Below are 13,715 nucleotides of genomic sequence, written 5' to 3' on the forward strand. Positions count from 1 at the left end.
GTGAATTCTAGCTCATAGATAGTTCTTTATTTCCTCACCTAGGCTTTGGATCAAAACTCAACTCTTGTAATTTGTGCGCTCCTAGGGTGAATCTCAAGGATCTTTGATGTACCTCGGGCGAGGATGAATTAATGTTCTCTAGTATGTGAACCTGCTATGAAATCTTTTAGTCAAACCCTCCTTCTAGCGCTAGTTTCTGTTGATGTGTATTTTATGACTCACCAAATAGTAGAACAAAATACCAAAATATCTTATCCTCTCTTGAATAAAGTCTTGTGTATGCTAAGATTGCTAGAAGATCATATAATGAATTCAAGGTTCCTTTAATGCCAGGTCTTGATTATGGATAAGATCGGTGGTTGATGTGATTTTCTGATGATCACAAGGGGCCTTACATGTTTATTCATATTCATTTCAAGCCATATTGGATGTGGGAGCTATCTTAAGGTTTTGCAATGAAGCACTTTTTTTTTGGATTTCTACAGAATATGCAGAAATCAAATAGGATGGGGTTCAGGAATTCTATTCTAATCCTAAGGGTAGTGATAACAACAAATAGTATTATAGTGGAAAAAATCCTCAATTTACTAAATTTCGCTTCGCCAAGTTATACTACAACTAAGCATGAACCAGTGCAATCTTCAAGGGTTATGCCAAAGATTTTCATATCATTGCATACATCATTATAAAGAACAATGTATACAAATGATAGAAGTTGAGCATATGCATGAAAGGTGTTCAGGCTAACTTTACACAACAAATTAGAATCACTAAAACATCAAAAGTATGAACCAAAGGAATTCATCAATACACCATCATATTCTCCATTGTAATCACCACACATTGACTATGCTAAACTTAATCTACTTGAAGAAATTTAGGAGAACAAGCAAGCACTAAGACATGTCAAGTATTCACCAAACTCCAATGAAAAATTTATTATCTCAGTAGCTCATAGCAACAATCTCATAAAAATCTCCACTTACAAATGAGAAATGAGGCCTTTATATAGGTCCTCAATTACAATAGGTGGCTCGCATGATCACGATAACCGATGGCCAAGATCATGCCACACCAGCCGTAACTAGGGTTAGGGTAATGGAAAGGAAACTACATTAATGCCAAAAGGAATCCACTACTATAGTGGGTAATAAATGCCCACCATGCATGCTAATTTAAGAAGGAGTGGGGTGTAATAAATGATCCCTATGCACACCCACTCTGCATTTAATGCATCTATCCTTGATTTCTTCGCCTGGAAGATCAAAATCGATGTAATACTATTTCCAACTCCTCTGTACTGATGCTTGGTGCAGATTCTTGCTTGAATTCTAGAACTGTAGTTGCTCTTTCTGCTTTTCCCAAACTTTCATCCCAATCTGGTAGTAAGTCCTTAGTAGTGTGCATTGTATTTGAGAAGATGGAGAAGTTCTCAAAATCATCTCTTCCATATAAATTTAGCTAAAAGAATTCCTCTAACTTGACTTTTAGATTATTAGTTGTTATTTCCTCTTCCCCTAATCTTTTTGATAACAAGGATGCAACTGCATTTGATATTCCTTGCTTGATGTTATCAACAATCTTTTTCCATCGACTGGATTCCCTAGTAAAGCTCTCAAACATTTCCTTAGCCATGATCACTGCACTGTACCATCAAATAAAATCATAGAAATCCCCTTCGCTGATAACTCGACATCAATCAATTCTTGCTTTGGGGTATCCATCAGACTCTGAATGTCAGCAATCACCTCTTCTTGGTAAATATGCTCATCCACCCATGATTCCTCCATGCACTGGATCCTAGAGACTACAGCCAATTCCCTATTGTGCACTTGCACTAATTCTTCTACATGTTTGAAGGCTACCTCCTAAATTCCTTCGATCCAAATCTTTGCAGCCTGAGCAATCCGCTTGATTATGTCAATATCACCTACCACTTCACTGGAAACACCTATTGGAGGGACAAATGATGGACCTTCCTCTCTTACTAGATGAGGTAAGTTATTGATGTACTGACATAAGGCCCGAATTTCTCTTTTTTGCTTTTCATTTGATATGATTTGATTGGTTCTTATTAGTAGCCACCAATGCTTTGGTCTTTGATGACTTGAGAATTCCCATATCTATCAACTTGGATTGTTCCAACCTCAACATTTCTGCAAATACGTCAAATGTAGGCTTATTGAAGGCACTTCCCATGGTCAACCTATGAGTGTTTTAACTCTAAATAAAAGATGCATACTTTGAAGGTAGCCTCTTCAAGATGTGATGAATCAATTGATCATCCTTCATGGAATTACCACAATCCTTAAGTAGTGCTCTAAATTCATTGGCTTTGTTGATATAGTCTTGAATCGTGTGAAAACTCTTAGCATCCAATAGAAGTAAGTCATCCTAAATTTGGAATCCTTTTTCCTCATCCACCTTACCATACAACCCTTCAAGTTTGTCCCAAGCACCCTTGGCTTCTTTAAAGCTGGAAATGTTGAAGAAGAGATCTCTATGAACACAACTTCGAATAATTCCTAAAGCCTGATTGTCTTTAATTTTTCAATCAACTACTATTGTAGCATCAGTGGGTTTTGTAATTGTATCATCTACATATAGATTTAAACCTTTTTCCATTAATATAGTCCATAGAATATCTTTCCATGTAGCATAATGGTGTGAAGTTAGAAGTGGAGTTTTAGCTGAACCCATGGTGTAGAAAAGCAAAAGAATAGAAAAGAGAGATAGAAGAACACTAAACACCCCCACCCCTCCCCCCAAAAAAAAATGATGTTTTTGGCACTTTATATGTAGTGCATTTACAATAGGCCACTTGTCAAAATGGACAAAAGTGGGTTTTTGTTTTTGTAGTTTACAACTACTTTTTGAGGTTTAGATCTAGTACTAAGTACTATAGCTTAGATGTACAATTTTTTTGAAGAGTAATCAAAGAAATACAATGCAAAAAAAAGGACCTAATTTAGAAAGTGCTATTTTTGTCCACACAACCCTATAATTTGATTGTATATCTGGAAAGTAGACAAAAACTAAGCACTTTCAAAAAAAATGGAACCTAGAACTGTGTCCAGAGGAGCTTGTACAGAGCATTTAAAGTTGCAAAATGCAGCACTAGGCAAGTACAGTCACCAAAAAATAATTTTTTTGACAAATCCATACACCAAAACCAAAAAATAAAAACACCACTGAAAAGTTTAGGAAATGCTACCCAAAATAAAAAAAGGTCACACCTAATTTGGAGTCCAGATGACTGAGTTATGGCCTCCCAAAGTTGGACTATCAAATCAAAATTGAATCTAGAGAGGGGTCTGGGCTGCAAATTGTGAGGTTAAATTTGACAGTTAAATGGCCATCATGATAGTGTATTCTAGGTTGTACATGATGGTCAAAAAACCATCAATTTTATGCCAGTGACTAGTTGACATCAACAAAAAAATGCCTTGGCTGACATGGTAGATGATGTCAGTGTACGTTAGCCGTACAGACAAGATACGAGGATTCGATGTGGCATATGGATTGTTGACCATGCAAGTTATGAAAGAGTTGATTGGGTCACCAAGTTTGCTAACATGGACACAATGTGGGACTAAGGTGTACTGCCCATGTGGAGGGCACTACATGTGTGTATGGTTGAGTCAGCAGTGAGCTAGCCCACTGACTATGCGCAGTTGAGCTATCACTGCGGACATCGTGGCAGTGATGCTCATCATGTGGAGGGGTCTGCAAAACTAGCAAGTGCTATGTGGCACTGCAAGAGATCATTGAAAGTAGGGCCAAAAAACTATTTTTCAGCAGGGTTTTACTATCACCAAAAAAGTTGGAGTTTACATCAGAGTAGGAAGTTCGGCAAGGGGCCAGAAATAATGAGCGGTGTCAGGATAGCTCAAGCAATGGTGGCTAGTAAAAGGGTTTCGGTGGGACTTTTAGTTCCATATTCGCAAGGGTTGCAAATCCAACATTACTTAAAAACACAAAGTAATAGTGTTAAACTTGACTTAAAGCTATCTACTAGATTTTGTTGGTGATCGCTGGATTTGTTGATACCGTGATGACTTGGCCATTGATGGATTGTGTTTGCCAGATTCTAGTTATTGATGTCGCTTGCTATAATGTGATAAATTGTCATTGATTAAATGGACTATGCTAGAATTTGAAGAATATTCCACTTGTCAGGTCAAGATTTCACCACCCAATTCCTACAAAAAAAATTGTCTGTAGGCCTAATGAGCTAAAAAAAAATTGATTTTTTTTTTGAAAATTGTAGAATAATCCAAAAATTGTGGGCAGAGAAAATAAATACCGATCTAAACTTAAATTAAATAGATTTGAAAAATGATCATATTGAATTTGCAAATTGGGCCTTCGAGTGCCGATTTGTAAAAAATATTTGCCTCAAATTTGATTATGGCCTAGGGAAGGTGAATTTATAGTCAAATTTCATTGAATTGACATTTTAGACACAATGGTGAGGTCTACTTTGGCTCTAGATGCTCCCAATGACCATGATACTCTAGATATGAGTTGAGGTCCTCTGAGAGGTCAACCAAAAGAAATGGTCTCCAATGACTATGTGAAGAGAAATTCCCTCAGTTCTGATACCATGTAAGAATTTTCCTTAGGGAAGAATCACCCAAGATCAAGGAACTCAAGCACAAGCACATAATAGACCAATAAAGTATGATCAGAATAACAATATGAAATTCAATTGATGTACAAGTACACTAGGAGTGCCTGAATATAAAGGCCTCTAGACCTACTAGGAGTTACCACATTAATAAGTCTTACAACAAGGCACATGTCCACTAGGTGTGAATTATCCTCCATTAAGGACAGGAGTTAGTGCAATGATGAGAGGATAGGCCTACAAAGGTGTAGCAAAAAAAAAAAATGTTGTAGACACCATGTGCTAAAATAAGAGTGCAAATAACTATGTTGTCAACATGAAAACTCATATGAGTACACAAACTCATAAGTGTCAAACTAATAAATAATAAAATAATGCATTGACTTAAGTAAACTTAAGTAAAGTGTAATAAGTAAATACTTATTTACACCAACATAAACCACATGAATTAATGAAAAAATACATAATACATCACAAATCCTTCCACATCATTAGATATAGGTCCACACGTCAACCACCTATCTAGATCCAAGAGCATGTAAGTTAATTCTTAAATATAAAACTTCACAGACTTAAATAACAACCATCACATGAAGAACAACATAGGAAATTAGTGCCCAATAATATGAAACATAACTCCCATCAAATATAATATTAAATTATGTACACTTAGGATGATGATCCAAGTTAGACCCAAAATATGAAGCTAACCCCACAAAATCTGGAAAGGACAAACAAGTGTTTGCTAGATCAAACTACATATCTTCTCAAGGATGCAAGATTGACAACAACCCAAGGAGACAAAATATGTTCCATAAGGACTTATGAACATTTGTGAGAATTCAAAACATATATCCCATGCTCATTTTTAACCCATAAATACTCTTCGTCAATCAATATAGAAGAATTCCCAAACATATTGTACTACAACCAACTAGTTTATTGGATATCTCACATCTTTTGCTACTTCCAAGATAAAATAAATCATATTTTATGCATGCCTTCATATGGTTATAAGGTTTCTATCCTTTACCTATGTTCTTAATCAAAGGATTAGGTAACTTTAAAAAAAAAATAGATTGTCATTCATCAGTACTATCCTTAACCACATCTTCTATTGTCTTCAAACTGAAAGTCTAAAAAATAGTCAAGTTCATTGCTTTTACTCCTTCCTTGTTATACAAAGGAATAAAAAAAACCTTTTTCCATGCTTCTCAACTATAACAATATTATTTCTAGAATTATTTATAGCTCCTCTATCAAATTGTCAAGGTCTTCGAAGTAAACCATGACAAGCACTCATATCAACCACATCACATAAGACTTCATCCTTAAAAGGTCCAATACTAAAACTAACAAAGCATTATTCTCTAACCTACATCCAATGATCATCTTGAAACCAAATGATACATAGGGAGTATTATGTTTCAATATTTGCAATTTAAGATTCATGACCACTTCTTTAGAAACAAGATTATCAGTTTTGACTCCACCCACAATAAATTTTTAATAATTAGGTACTATTAGAATGATTTAGAATATCTAAGGAGGAGGGGGTGAGGGGGTAATCATCTATCCTCAGGTCTAGATGTGTCAATTACACTTTTAATCACTTCAAATACTTCAAATTAAACATTTAGTAGCTCGGTGTTTATAGTAAATATCAATCAACATAAAACTTATAGTCCAGTCTCCTAATAGTAACAAACTTGCAAAATGTAAAATATTAATAGAACATCTTAGATAACATCCGTATAAGTATGACACTGAGATTTAACATGGAAACCCAATTTGGAAGAAACTTCTAGTAAAATGTCACCAAATTTTCAATCTTTTGAAGTGAGCTTTGTGAGGAGCCAACCCTATTAAAGATTACAAAAAAAAATCTTAAATGTAACCTTGTTAAATGATTTAATCACCCTATTAGGAGTGACCTTATTAGGGGCCTTCAGAACATTCCATTAGAATATCACCTTGATTAAAGGATTTCAAATTGATAAAATGGATAGAAAGTAATAACACGTTGATCTAATAAATATAACTCACTTTAAAAATATAGATCACAAGGTAGCTCATATGTTGATCCATTGACTAACCTCTATTATCATCTCTATCTTAGATCTACTTGGCACTCCTTCAAGTGATCGCACTTCAACTCTTCATAATTATTCTTAGCCTTCTACTTAAGTTCTCAAGTCAATAGCATCAACAAAAAATCTACTTTATTAACCTTGATTAGGCCACCCTTATGCCTCCCTAAATAGGTAGTTCTAATCTTTTGGTGCTTAAACATCACCATAGATCTTAGGGTTAGGTTAAATTCATCTAATCCTTCCATATTTTTGTTTTCTCCTCTCTCTTTTAGAAACTTCTCAAAACTTCACTTTGAATTCATCCATATAAACACTTGAACACATTTTTACTTGAATTAAATGCTCTAAGTCATCCATCCTTATCTTCAAAATGTTTTCCATATTGCAAGAATTTAATTATGGTAGCTGGAAATCAAGATTTCCTCACAAACTAGAAAATGTTGTCACTTGGCCAACATTGGGGTCTGATGCTCGGTCATCATAGAATTACTCCAGCGATATTAACTATTCTACTTAGTACATTTTTTGATACTTGGTTGATACTAATACTTGGTTGAAACTATATTTTTCTCTACTTATATGATCACTCGATCAACACTAGCATCACTTGGCATAAACTTCTAAGTCCTTAATGTTCTTCTCTTTTTCTTGGTCAAGCCTATCTATTTGGTCTTCTATTGTTCATTTCTTCTAGGCTTCAATATAACTGTGTTCTCCACTTGGGTTATAATTAAAGAATCATATTATCTTGTCAAAGTTCAACAGACCAAGAGCCCATTTCAGTTTTGCATAACTCAAGCTTTCCTCTTGCTCCTTTTGTTATCTCATATTCTCAAATCCTCTTCATCATTATCTTGATATGACACTCTACTCATATAACAACTGTCTTACTAATAAGGTTTGACATCAATAGAAAAATAACAATTGTTCCAATTATAGTTTCCAACAATATTCCTCTTTGGAATTGATGGCAACACCTCTACTTACCATGCAATCAATAATATTCAATTTATTTGTGCATCTCCCTTTGTGTTCAATATTAGATCTTCATTAATATCCTTAATTTCATTCTGATTCTCATCCATGAAGCTCTGATATACAATACATAGAATCCCTCTATCATATCATATAATGATTTGCTGACAACACCTTGCACTGATTTACATCTACACTTTACTTTTCTCTCTTTATGTCTTGACACAATCTCTGTCTAGATGGTAACTTCATATACCTTCCTCTTTGCAACATTTGTTTCCTGATTCATATGATAACTATTTAATATCTTCCTCTTTGACAACAATGCCAAAGACACTTATTCTTCATCATGTACATATACACCATGTAGATATTTTTATCTCAGTGTTCTAAATCTCATTCTTACTTCACTACTTTAGGCAACTCCTAAAGTATGACTTTCTACATCAACTTGTAAGATATTCTTATCAACACACTTGATGCAGAGCTCCATCTTAGCTTTTAAGTAGCCTTAGCTAGGGAAATCACCCCTAATTTACCTCGTAGATGCTCATGTGCATCCTTAGGCAAAGACTTAGTGAAAATATTAGCTATTTTCTCCTTAGTATTCACATATTCTAGTCTTAATTCTTTATCTTGAACCAACTCTCTCAAGTAATGATAATTGATCGCAATATGTTTGGTCTTTGTGTACATCACAATGTTCTTTGATATATTTATAGCAATTTTGTTATCACATTAGATAACCATAGGATCAATGATCTCTTCCTTCATTCCTTTCAAGAATTTCTTTATCCACACAATGTTAGAACAATTAACTGCTGCTACTACATATTTAGCTATTTTTATTGATTGTGAAATGTAGTTCTACTTTCTTGTCCATGACACTAGTCTCTTTCATAGAAAGAAAGCTCCACCACTTGTACTTTTTCTGTCATCAACATTTCTTGTCCAATCAACATCTATGTACACTTTTAGTTCAAAATTGTCTTTCCTCTTGTAATGTAGTCCATAATCCTCTGTTCCTTTCAAATATCTTAGTATCTTTTTCATTACCATCATAGATTCTCCTTAGGACTTGCATAAAATATTATAATAATCCGAACAGTTAATGTAATATTTGATCTATTGTGAGCAACATATTGTAGTTTATGAATCATTGATCTATACAATGTCTAGTTCACATCAATTTTGATCTATCCAATTTTTGAGTTCCAAAATATTGTGAGAGATACATAAGTTGTCCATCTCTCCTCATTTTTGCAACCCATGATCGACATTTCTTATGTTCTCTCAACTTTTAAATGAAAGCGTTTAATTTTCAAGCATCCTCAAGCATCGAAGGAATTCCTTGTGGCAATATTATCTATATTATAAAGATTTTCTCTCATGGTAGCCAAGTAGAGGAGTTCTCAATCAATAAAGAAGATTCATCTTCCATTCATATCTATTTCATCGTTACATTCTACAAGGAAAGTTTTATAAAACATAGAAAAATTGAACATCTTGGAGTGACATTCATTTCTAAAAGACATTCTTGATTTCCTTCCTACATTCTAAAATTCAACAACTATAATTGAAGAAGAATAGAAGTATATTCATAATACATGTGAGATCAATATTTGTTCATGAATGTATATACAAAGTAGATCTAACATTTCCCTTAGTATTTACATACATTCTTTTATTCAATTACATTTCATTATCATAATTTATTTTTAAATAGTAGCCTAAAAAAGGAAATGCCCTTTCCACAACCTTTTACCTATTTTATTATGTACAAGAATAGGTGGCACATCTATCAAGACGTAATTTTGAAAGTGTTAAACCTATCAAATCAACTATGAGATTTTTAGGCAAAATTAGTAGGTATATACTACCCAAGGCAATGTGGACTTGGTCACATAATGGCTAAGGAATTGTATACGTACAAAATATACTCCGAATTCAAATTATAGGCCAATACAGTCTATAAGTTTTTGTTTGAAGTCATTAGAATTGTCATTTCTTTTTCTATTAGTTTACAATATTTTCTATAACTTGTCGTATTGTCTTATTTGGCATTCTATCATTCATTATAATATCATTTCCAGTCAAAGCCAACTTAAATTCACTATTTTCAAAGGATCATTGTGCTTATTCACTGCTTAAGCCTCACATCACACTAATTACTTTTTTTTGCAATACAATGTACTCTAGTCACACGACTACATTTAATTTAGACACTAGTTATGGTTGCTATGATAGATAGGTTATAAATAACCTGGTAAAAAAATATGTGCATTTGACGCACTATGATTTATAGACACGATACCAAAGTTAAAAAAATAAATTTAGGGTAGAATTTAAAAAAAGTGTTGAAAAGAAATATGCACATATTTAGGTAGCAATATAATTGATGTGATGATAGTATTGATAACTAAGGATAGAAGTGCTCAGTTGAGACACTAATTTAAAATATATACAATGAGGATGACTCTAGTTGAACATATGAAATTAATGAAAAAGATGCACATGTTATGAAATTATCAAAAGTATGAAGGAACTAATCCTTGATCTCCCTTAATATTCAAGAGGTTTAGATCATAAATAATTATTTTATATTGTATTTTCTTTTGATAAGAATCTTAAATTTTGAATAAATTTTGAATATATAAAAGATTGAAGTATACAATTATCAAATTAAAGGGGAATGTGACCTTTTTTTCATTATCCTTTTACTTGTGAGCGTGCCCACAAGGTCATTTTTATTTTAACCAACAAGATACTCACAAGTAAATTGTAATCTGGTATATTCTAGATTAAGACAAATAAATTGAATGAAGTCGAATATCCTAGTAAATTGCAATTATTTATAAGTATAGAATAAATTTAAATTACTAGTATATCTTGATAATTATAGGTATTCTAGTAAATAGAAGAATAAATTTAATGATGTATAGTGCTGATTTTTAAAAATTCATACCAAGAATAAGTAAAGAATAGTGTTAAAAAAAACCAAGTGGAAAATTAAGAAATTTTTATAGGACACATATGTTGGTATCTCTAATTGTTATTGTCTATTAGTGTCAAACACTTAGTCATATATAAGGTGGAGTTAGTCAGTCATCACTATGACCGAGCTACTCTATATAGGCCAAGTCATATAGAGACTTGTAGATAAACATGCATATGTTGAGCTCAATTGGAGTGGACAAAGTCTTTGGTCACTGAGTATTTTTTGTTGAATTTGATGAAAGATCAGCCCCATAGCTCCTAAGAATCACTTGCATGGAAACACCTATTATGAAAAGAGAGAAGCAAAAGCTATGGAGGCTAGAATTTTCAGATACATAGATGAGACATTCTTGATGAGCAAAACGATAAATTGTTATTATCAAAAGTGAATTAATAAACTACAAAGAGATCAATCCTTATAAAAGGAGATCAAAACCCTAATAGGTAACTAACCTAGGATGCATGGGAATAATTAATAAAAGAATCAATTATTATATGCCCAAAGTTTAGCTTAAGTAAAATAGAGATAATAAGTGATTTAATAATTAAATACATATGATTTAATTAATAAGAAAATACTTTATTACTCTAACACTCTCCATTAAGATAAATGTAGGGAGTAGCTAAAATCCTAGAAACTATTGCTGAAAGGAAATTTGGGTTCTGGCGATAAGGCTTGATGAGATACCCAAGCAAAACCAAATCTATATAAAGAAGAGAAATAGAGAAAACCACATGGAAAAACCCCTACTCCAAAAAGAGATGGAAATAATGCTGAAAAGAATTAGTGAAGGACTTCTGAAGCCTGCACACTAGGGAATGTCCTAGAAGATAGGAAAAAATGATGATAAGGATGAACACTACTGAAGCATGAAGCTACAAACATTGTCAAACTGCCAATCTAAAGAACCTCCACTGTACAGAACATAACCAGGTAGAGAAGACTAATTCTAAAGAGTTGTTCAATCAAAGATGGAAGGTATCTTCATAGCCTCTAAAAATAGGAATAAAAGAATGTCTACATGGTAAATGATCCATCTCACTGAAATGCACAGGTATCTAGCAACTACAATCACCTAGTACATATGATTAAATAATGAATACATAGATCACTCCTTCGAACCAAAAAAAAAATAGAACCAACATAACTCCCTATAATGCTAAGAGGTAAGACATAAACACTAAAACTAACTTCAATATCTCCTCCAGAAAGAAGAATTAGGAATATTGAGATTGCGAAAGAAGTGCACACACCTATAATGACATGTGTCATAAACACATCATGAGGCTAATATCATGGAAGGAGCACTCACTCGACAAAGGAAGATGGAGAATATGGCCAACATGAAACCCCCCAAGGCACTTTATAATCTAGTGCAAGTAAAAGAAAACACAAAGATTTGCAAGATCCCAAAATGCAATAAGGTGGCACTTTATCTCAGTGCATTTGCAAAAACACTACAAAAAGATGTGAAGAATAATCAAAAGAGACATAAGGCTAATAAAATGGATAGTATAACATATGAAAAATCATCTAAAATAACAAAATTGATCCCCAAACCTAAAACAACCAAAATATCTATTAGAATACAGAAAAGCAAAAAACTATTTATGGGATGTGCCTAAAGTAGAATCTAGAAACTAAAATGTCTCAAAATATGTATCCAAGAGTGCGAAATAGAGATTTTGACTTAGATAGCCAAAATAGGCCACCAAACGAATAAAAAATAAAATAAAGTGCACCATCATGATAGGTTGAGAATCAACTTTTGGATGATATCTCGGTTGTGAAAAATAGAATCTGGATGACCAAGTAATGGCGAAAATTCCACATGTAGGTCCAAAAAAGTATTGAAAAAGAAAAATAATCACTGCCTTGGGATCCATCGCAGAATGCCTCAAAAAGTGTGCCCACCAGTACTAGAAATTGCCTAGGTAAGTGTGTCAATCTATACCAAAATTGTCTTGATTTGCATGCCAAAAATATTGATTTTTATGCCAAAAATCACAATATCACCACATTGAAAAATCTTGATTTACATGCCAAAATTTAGAAAATTGCCACCTCAAAAAACATGCCTTCTCTCAGAGAAAATTTGTTTTACCTTAGATTCCAACTATGTTTTGGGATTACAAATGGAAAATGTATACTTTTGAGATGTGGGGGGAGGGGGTGAATCAAAAGTACTAAATTCTAACCAGTAAAAATTTCAACTTTAAAACATTGCATGCATAAACATATAGAAATAACATGTAAAGAAAATTCATCCACATAAACACTTGACACCATATATGATTACTCAGAAACCCTCCAATGAGAAGGTAAAACTAGGGTGGGGATGACACCCATAACTCTTCACTACTCTAACAATAAAGTTCACATGCTAAGGTTACATGTTTTGACCATTCTCATGATCTGCCCTATGAAAGGCCTGCCCTGTTAAAGGCTTACAAAGGATTGTTAGATCCTATCCTATTAAAGGATTTTAACACCTTGTCAAAAGTGTACCTAGCTAAAGAATTATAAAAAAATCACTTGGAATGTCACCCTATTAAAGGCTTTATACAATAGCTATTAAACCAACCTAAGTCCATAGGATTTCATTCTGCTGTAGCAATTATTAGAAAGTATAGTGGAATGCTTGATCTGATACACTTACAATCTAATATTGTTAATTTCAAATCCTTTTTTTGTTCATCTTGATCCTATCTAATCTGATATGAAAATGTTCTAACCTTGATCCTCTATTCTCCTAATTGATTTTGCAATTCTATCCTTCTTCTTAGTCAATTCACTCCTTTCACTTCCTTCAAATTTTTGCTAGCATCATCTCCTCTCATGCATTCTCTCTCTCTCTCTCTCTCTCTCTCTCTCTCTCTCTCTCTCTCTCTCTCTCTCTCTCTCTCTCTCTTTCTCTCTCTTTCTCTCTCTCTCTTATGGGGCTTCCTCCCTTCCTAAAAAGATTTCATGACTTAGGGTTAGGTATGAATCTATGATTGAGATTCATCCAATTTTCCCA

The sequence above is a fragment of the Cupressus sempervirens genome, chromosome 10 (assembly GCF_028749045.1).
Source record: "Cupressus sempervirens isolate cs-2001-9-10 chromosome 10, ASM2874904v1, whole genome shotgun sequence".
In the NCBI taxonomy this organism is placed as follows: Eukaryota; Viridiplantae; Streptophyta; class Pinopsida; order Cupressales; family Cupressaceae; genus Cupressus; species Cupressus sempervirens.